Genomic DNA, 7,535 nt, shown 5'->3' with positions numbered 1-7,535 from the left:
CAGCAGCTGGACTGGCAGCAGGATGACCCACAGCCTGAGGAGCAGCAGGGCTTACAGCAGCTGGACTGGCAGCAGGATGACCCACAGCCTGAGGAGCAGCAGGGCTTACAGCAGCTGGACTGGCAGCAGGATGACCCACAGCCTGAGGAGCAGCAGGGCTTGCAGCAGCTGGACTGGCAGCAGCAGGGCTTACAGCAACTGCACTGGGAACATCCACAAGAACCACAGCCTCCCTTAGAGCCACCACTACAGCCACAGCCACAGCCTCCCTTGGAGCCCCCACAAGAGCCACAGCCCCCCTTGGAGCCCCCACAGGAGCCACAGCTGGAGCAGGAACAGGCTGGGACACAGCAGCACACAGGCTTGCAGCAGCAGACGGGCACACAGCAGCTAGAGCCACAGCCCCCACAACTGGAGCTGCAGCCCCCACAGCCAGAGCCACAGCCCCCACAGCTGGAGCCACAGCCCCCACAGCCGGAACCACAGCCCCCACAACGGGAGCCACAGCCTCCAGAGCAGCCACAGCAGCCCATGATTCTGGTGGATTGAGGGTGGAGCAGGTAGAGGAACAGGTGAGAGGGAGGTGCAGATGTGGAACCCCCGAGCCTGGGCTCTTTATACACCTGTCTAGGGGTCAGGTGGGTCACAGGGGCCCTTCCTTGTTCCTCCTAAAGTTTTTTCCCAGGAAACTTGTGTGTCATTTAAAATAACAAAAATACTGTGTTTTCTTGTGACACACTTCCTCCTCCTACGTGGTTTTCCGCTCTAAATCCTCAGGGTCCAAGTCCTCCCCTCCGTGGACTCCCAGGAATGAGTGAAACCTGGTTTGTTTCTGCCCCGTCCTCTGACCCCAGCCTTCTGCCCCTGTTTTCTCTTCCCTTCAGGGCACTGTTCTCACCGCCTGTGCTCCCCAGGCCACTGTCCCCACCAGGCGATGGGGTGCTGCGAATTCCCTTTTCTCTCCTTCACTTTTCTGCCCCTGCTTCCTGCAACCCTGATCTTTCTCAGTGCTCCCTAAAGGCGTGGAACACTTGTGGCTCCTCCCAGCTCTCCTTCCTGTCCGGGTTTCCTGGGTGAGCGACTGGATGCCTTGTGGAGAGGTCCTCAGCTCTCCTGCCCCGCTCATTTCTAGAGGGCAGCACCTGGTTCCGTACCCGGCAGGAACCTCATGACCTCCCGGGTCTCAGACCTACTGTCCTCCCTGCCTGGGCATTAGGGAGTTCCCGCCCAAACCCTCCAAAGAGAACCCTGGGAGGAGGTGGCAGGTGGTCGTGGACCTGGACTCTGGGAATCTGGGATTCTTGTCTGACACACCAGCCCTCGGGCATGGCTTCGCATTTCCTCTGATGTCCAGCAGGCCTCTCCCTGCCCTGGTGCAGTCTGCACCTTCCCATCCCCGCAGGCCTGGCAGCAGCCAGGGCCTCGTCTCTCCCGGGAAGGGCTCAGCACTCCCCGGAGCTCAGTTCCTTGGAGTTTCTCTGTGTCCTCGCCCCCAGTGGGTTGTAAAACTCTCTGTGCCCTCGTGGATTCTTTTGAGTTTATCTAGCTCATTTTTATTGATGTGATGAGAGCAATGGTCTCTGGTGACTTTCTATGTTTGAGTCAGAGCGGAATCTCCATTCTCTCACACACACACGCACACACACACACTCACATAGACACACACTCACACACATTTGAAATTGTATTACAGAAGAGAAAAGGAACACACACATCTCAAAGGAAGCCATGCCTCTCAAAATCGAGATGTGTGATGAACACAGCAGGTCACCAACCTGCCACAGAGACAGGATGTGGGAGCTACAAGGGGGTCTGTGGCTCCTGTGGGGGCTCCAAGGGGAGTTGTGACTCCTGTGGTGGCTCTAAGGGGGGCTGTCGTCCTTGTGGCTGCTCCCAGTGCAGTTGCTGGAAGCCCTCTTGCTGCTCACCAGGTTGTGGGTCATCCTGCTGCCAGTCTAGCTGCTGACTCCCCGAAGGGAAGAAGAAGCCAGCACAGTCAGGGAGCTGACAGGCAGACCGGAGCCTGGGGGAGCTGGGCTCTCCAGAATGGCAGGAGGGACAGAGACACTGTCCAGCAGCCTCCTGCCCCCAGACCTGATGGAGAACAAGACCTTGGCTGTGCTGAATTTCACTCCTGTACTAGAAGAGCCCAGAGTGTATGCATGGATAGAAACACAGACAAATAAACCATTTAAAACACCGGTAAGGCGAATCCTTCTGGAACAGCGATAGAAGGCTGTGGTCTGAGGGCAGAGGCAGGAACAGAGGAGGCTCCACTCAATCCTGGGGGTTGTGGGAGGGCAGGACTTGGGCCCAGAGGCTGTAGAGAGGAAAACAATGCAGGAGGAGGAAGTGTGTCACGAGGCAACACAATGTTTTTATTCTAAATGACACACAAGTTCCCTAAGGAGAGAATATCAGTAAGAACCAGGAAGGGACCATGTGCACCCCATGACCCCTAGACAGATATATAAAGAGCCCAGACCCAGGGGACTCCACACCTGCACTTCTCTCTCACCTCCTCATCTACCTGCTCCACCCTCAACCCACCAGAACCATGGGCTGCTGTGGCTGCTCCGGAGGCTGTGGCTCCGGCTGTGGAGGCTGTGGATCCGGCTGTGGGGGCTGTGGCTCTGGCTGTGGGGGCTGTGGCTCCAGCTGCTGTGTGCCCGTCTGCTACTGCAAGCCTGTGTGCTGCTGTGTCCCAGCCTGTTCCTGCTCCAGCTGTGGCTCCTGTGGGGGCTCCAAGGGGGGCTGTGGGTCCTGTGGGGGCTCCAAGGGGGGCTGTGGCTCTTGTGGGGTCTCCAAGGGAGTCTGTGCCTGTGGCTCTTGTGGTGGCTCTAAGGGGGGATGTGGTTCTTGTGGCTGCTCCCAGTGCAGTTGCTGCAAGCCCTGCTGTTCCACCTTAGGCTGTGGGTCATCCTGCTGCCAGTCCAGCTGCTGTAAGCCATGTTGCTCCCAGTCCAGCTGCTGTAAGCCCTGTTGCTCCTCCTCAGGCTGTGGGTCATCCTGCTGCCAGTCCAGCTGCTGTAAGCCCTGCTGCTGCCAGTCCAGCTGCTGCAATCCCTGCTGCTCAGGCTGTGGGTCATCCTGCTGCCAGTCCAGTTGCTGCAAACCCTGCTGCTCCCAGTCCAGCTGCTGTGTCCCCGTGTGCTGCCAGTGCAAGATCTGAGGCTCTAGTGGGAAACCTCAGGTAGCTCCTGAAGATGTGTGCTTTCCAACGAGTGACTACCCTTGAAGCACATCCTGTTCTGGACCAGAACAATGAGTCCCTTGGCTCAGGTCATCTTATTCCAGCCTTTGAAGAAGTGAAATGAACCACTCCCTGCCCATTCCCTTTAAGGGTATCACATGCCCTGGGGACTTTTGCCAATCCTTCCCACATGCCCCCATATGTCTGAGCCAGACTGCACTGGGGGCGGCCCTCATGCCAAGCAAGAGCCTGGAATTCCCCTTCTTGATAATTCCATGGGAGACAGCCAACCCTTCTTTCCTGTGCCTGCCAGGAGCTCCGTGGCATTTGCAGATGGATGTCCTGCAACCCAAATGATCACATGTATCTATGGAAATCCAAAATGGATCTGGGTGCAGCACTAAATAAATTCTACAACCCTCAGCCTTGGTCTCACTGACTCTTTTCTTCCAGCCTCTCTCTCATTGGTAAACTGTCCTTCCCCTCCCTCCCTGATAGCTTATTTCTCACACTGCTGTAACTATGTGCCAGGCCCAGCTCCAATTCCAGAAACAGTTGTTGAACTGATTAATGAAGGAACCACTAGCAGTGTGTATGAATGAATGAAGACGAATGAATGAATGAGTGAGTGAGTGGGGATCTCTCATTAGTACACAGGGAGCCCCAGCTGCATCTCAGTGGGATTCAGTCTATCTTGGTTGGAATTGTGGACTCCTGCTTCTTCCCCACGGGAGGATATGTTTGGCAGAGAAGGAGATCTTGCCCTCTGTGCTTAGGAAGGGTTATAATGGGTGGTCTCTGTGTCCAACCAGTTCCCAGTTTGTGGGTCAAGCCAGGAGAGGGGGAAGCGAGACTAGAATCAGCTGTGTCCCTGAGATGCTCTGTAGGACAACACTGGAAACTGTGCTGCTTCAGGGACCCGAGAGGGTGTGGCCCAGCACAGGTTAAGGTGTGCCCTCCTTCTCTGGGCACAGAGTGACGAAGAATCCAATGTTCTTCCATCACTCACAGGCTTCTCAGCTTTGGTTTTGCACAGGGAGGAACAGAAGAGACTTTTCTCAGCCTGATAAAGGGCATCTACCCACAGTGAACACTATATGCAACTGTGCAAACCTGAATGTTTCCCCCTAAGATCAGGAACAAGAAAAGGATGTTCACACCCACCACTTCTATGCAACATTTCACTGAAGCTATAGCCAGAGTAATATGACAAGAAAATGATATAAATAGCACCCAGGCAGGAAAAAACTAGGCAAAAGTATCTTTATTTACAGAAAACCTCATCTTGTATGTAGGAAATCCTAAGGGACACACACACACACACACACAGAGACACACACAACTATTATACCCAATAAATGAGCTCAACAGGGTTCAGGGTACAAGTCCTATACACAAAAGTCAGCTGTGTTTCTACAACCACCAATGAGCAATGCAAACAGGATATAAGGGAACAATTCTATCAAAAAGAATAAAATTCCTAGGAATACCAGCAACCAAAAATTCAAGATTTGGACACTTAACACTACAAGACATCACTGGAAGAAGTCAAAGAGGACCAAAGTAAATGGGGGAAAAATCCCATGTTCATGTATTGGAAGAAGAATATTGTGAAGACTGAAACACTATAAAAATTGATCTACCAGTTCAATGGAATTACATCTCAGGTTTCTTTTCTGCAGAAATGGACAAGCTGATTCTTAAATGTATGTAAATATTCAAGGAATCCTAAATAGCTAAAACAATCTTGAAAAAGAAAAATAAAATTGAGAACTCACGTTTTCCAATTTCTAAATGGGCTCCAAAGCAAACAGTAATCAAGGCAGAGTGGTCTAAATATAGAAAGATGCATCAGTGGAGTAGATTCAAGACCGTTGAGATAAACCTCACAGTTGTGGTCAGTGGATTTTCAACAAGAGTACGAAACAATTCCATGGGAAAAAGGAACCTTTTCCACAAGCAATGCCACTGAGACAACTGGATGTCCACATGCAGAAGAATGAATTTGGACCTTTACCTCTTACCATATACCAAACAACCGAACATGACAAAAACAGAAAAAATAGCTCAATGGCTTAATTGTACAAGCCAAAACTAGAGGACTGTGAGAAGAAAAACAGGTTAAACCTTATGACCGTGGAGTATGCAATGGCTCTTAGAGAATGACACCAAAAGCACGAGGGAGAAAAGAAAAAACTAGAATAACTCCATCAAAACTAATAACTTTTATGCTTCTAAGAGCACTATTGAGAAAATGAAAAGACACCAACAGAATGGGAGAAACTACTTTTGAATCATATATTTGATAATGAACTTGCATCCAGACATAAAGAATTATTAGTACTCAAACGTACAGTCCAATTAAAAACTTAGCAGAGGATGTAAATAGGCATTTTCTGAAGAAGATATACAAATGGCTAATACACAGATGACTCCAACCCAACAGCAGCAGAGTATACCTTTCTCTCAGGTGCACATGGAATTTTCTCCAGGATAGACCATATGTCAGGCCACAGAACAAATTTCAACACATTTTAAATGTGAAATTATATGGTGTTTTCTCCAAGCACAGTGGATTAAAACTAGAAATCCATAGGAGAAGGAAAAACGGAAAATCTACAACCGTGTGGAAATTAAACAGCATGCTCTTAACCGATGAAGCAAAGAAGAAGTCACAAGAGAAATACCTAGAGACAAATGGAAGGGAAAACACAGCATACCAAAGTTTATGGATGCATCAAAAGCAGTGTGAGGTAGAAGTTTATAACCATAAACACACACATTTAAAGAGAAGACAGATCTGAAGTTAATGACCTGCTGATGAAAAAAGGCAAACTCTGTCAAATATCTGAGCCAAATGTGAGTGACCATGGTCAGAACACAGTCTCTAGAAGTCTTGATATCATCACCAGGTGGTTAGGCTACAACTTGATCTCATATGTCTTGGGGAACAGAAGTTACAGGCAAAAACATAAATCAGTGATGAGCCCCTTTTCACAAGCTTATAGCCATTTGTATATCTTCAGAAAATGCCTATTTAAATCCTCTGCTACGTTTTTAATTGGATTTTATGTTTGAGTACTAAGAATTCTTTATGTCTGGATGCAAGTTCATTATCAAATATATGATTTGAAAGTAGTTTCTCCCATTCCATTGGTGTCTTTTCATTTTCTTGATAGTCCTCTTAGAAGCATAAAAACTATTAGTTTTGATAGAGTTATTTAATCTAGTTTTTCCTTTTATCCCTCGTGCTTTTGGTGTCATTCTCTAAGAGCCGTTGCACACTCCAAGGTCATAAAAACTTAACCTGTTTTTCTTCTCACAGTCCTCTAGTTTTAGCTTTTACAATTAGGCCATTGAGCTATTTTTTTCTGTTTTTGTCTTGTTCGTGTGTTTGGTATATGGTAAGAGGTAAAGGTTCAAATTCATTCTTCTGCATGTGGACATCCAGTTGTCTCAGTGGCATTGCTTGTTGAAAAGGCTCCTTTTTTCCCGTGGAATTGTTTCGTACTCTTGTTGAAAATCCATTGACCACAACTGTGAGGCTTTATCTCAAGGGTCTCAAATCTATTCCATTAATGTGTCTTTCTATCTTCAGACAACCACCACACTGCCTTGATTACTGTTTGCTTTGTAGCCCATTTAGAAATCGGAAAACATGAGTCGTCAACTTTATTTTTCTTTTTCAAAGATGTTTTAGCCATTTTGGGTTCCTTGAATGTTTACATAAATTTTAGAATCAGCTTGTCAATTTCTGCAGAAAAGAAATCTGGGATGTAATTGCATTGAATTGGTAGATCAAGTTTTTTAGAGTGTTTAAATCTTCACAATATTAGGTCTTCCAATACATGAACATGGGATTTTCCCCCCATATAGTTTGGTCCTCTTTAATTTCTTCCATTGATGTCTTGTAGTGTTAAGTGTCCAAGCCTTAGACTTTTTGGTTGTCTGTATTCCTAAGAATTACACACTTTTTGACAGAATTATTCCCTTACATCCTGCTTGCATTGCTCATTGGTGGTTGTAGAAACACAGCTGACTTTTGTGTATAGGAATTGTGCCCTGAACTCTTTTGAGCTCATTTATTGGGCATAATGTGTGTGTGTGTGTGTGTGTGTGTGTATCCCTTAGGATTTTCTACATACAAGATAAGGTTTTCTGTAAATAGAGAAACTTTTGCTTAGTTTTTTCCTGCCTGGGTGCTTTTCATTTCATTTTCTTGTCATATTACTCTGGCTATAGCTTCAGTGACATGTTGCATAGAAGTGGTGAGTGTGGACACCCTTTCCTTGTTCCTGATTTTATGGGGAAACATCCAGGTTTTCCCAGTTACGTATAGTGT

At 47.7% G+C, this 7,535-nt stretch overlaps 2 pseudogenes; one reads left to right on the top strand and one right to left on the bottom strand.

The window, feature by feature from the left end:
- Positions 1–672, top strand: part of LOC112617339 — a 1,128-nt pseudogene extending 456 nt beyond the window's left edge.
- A 1,128-nt stretch (positions 673–1,800) lies between these two features.
- On the bottom strand, positions 1,801–3,176 carry LOC112617338 (annotated as a pseudogene).
- Between the last annotated feature and the right edge of the window lie 4,359 nt (positions 3,177–7,535).

Source organism: Theropithecus gelada, unplaced genomic scaffold, assembly GCF_003255815.1.
Source record: "Theropithecus gelada isolate Dixy unplaced genomic scaffold, Tgel_1.0 HiC_scaffold_16052, whole genome shotgun sequence".
Lineage (NCBI taxonomy): Eukaryota > Metazoa > Chordata > Mammalia > Primates > Cercopithecidae > Theropithecus > Theropithecus gelada.
The sequence above is the reverse complement of the archived record's forward strand: the minus strand, read 5'-3'. Positions and strand labels throughout refer to the sequence as shown.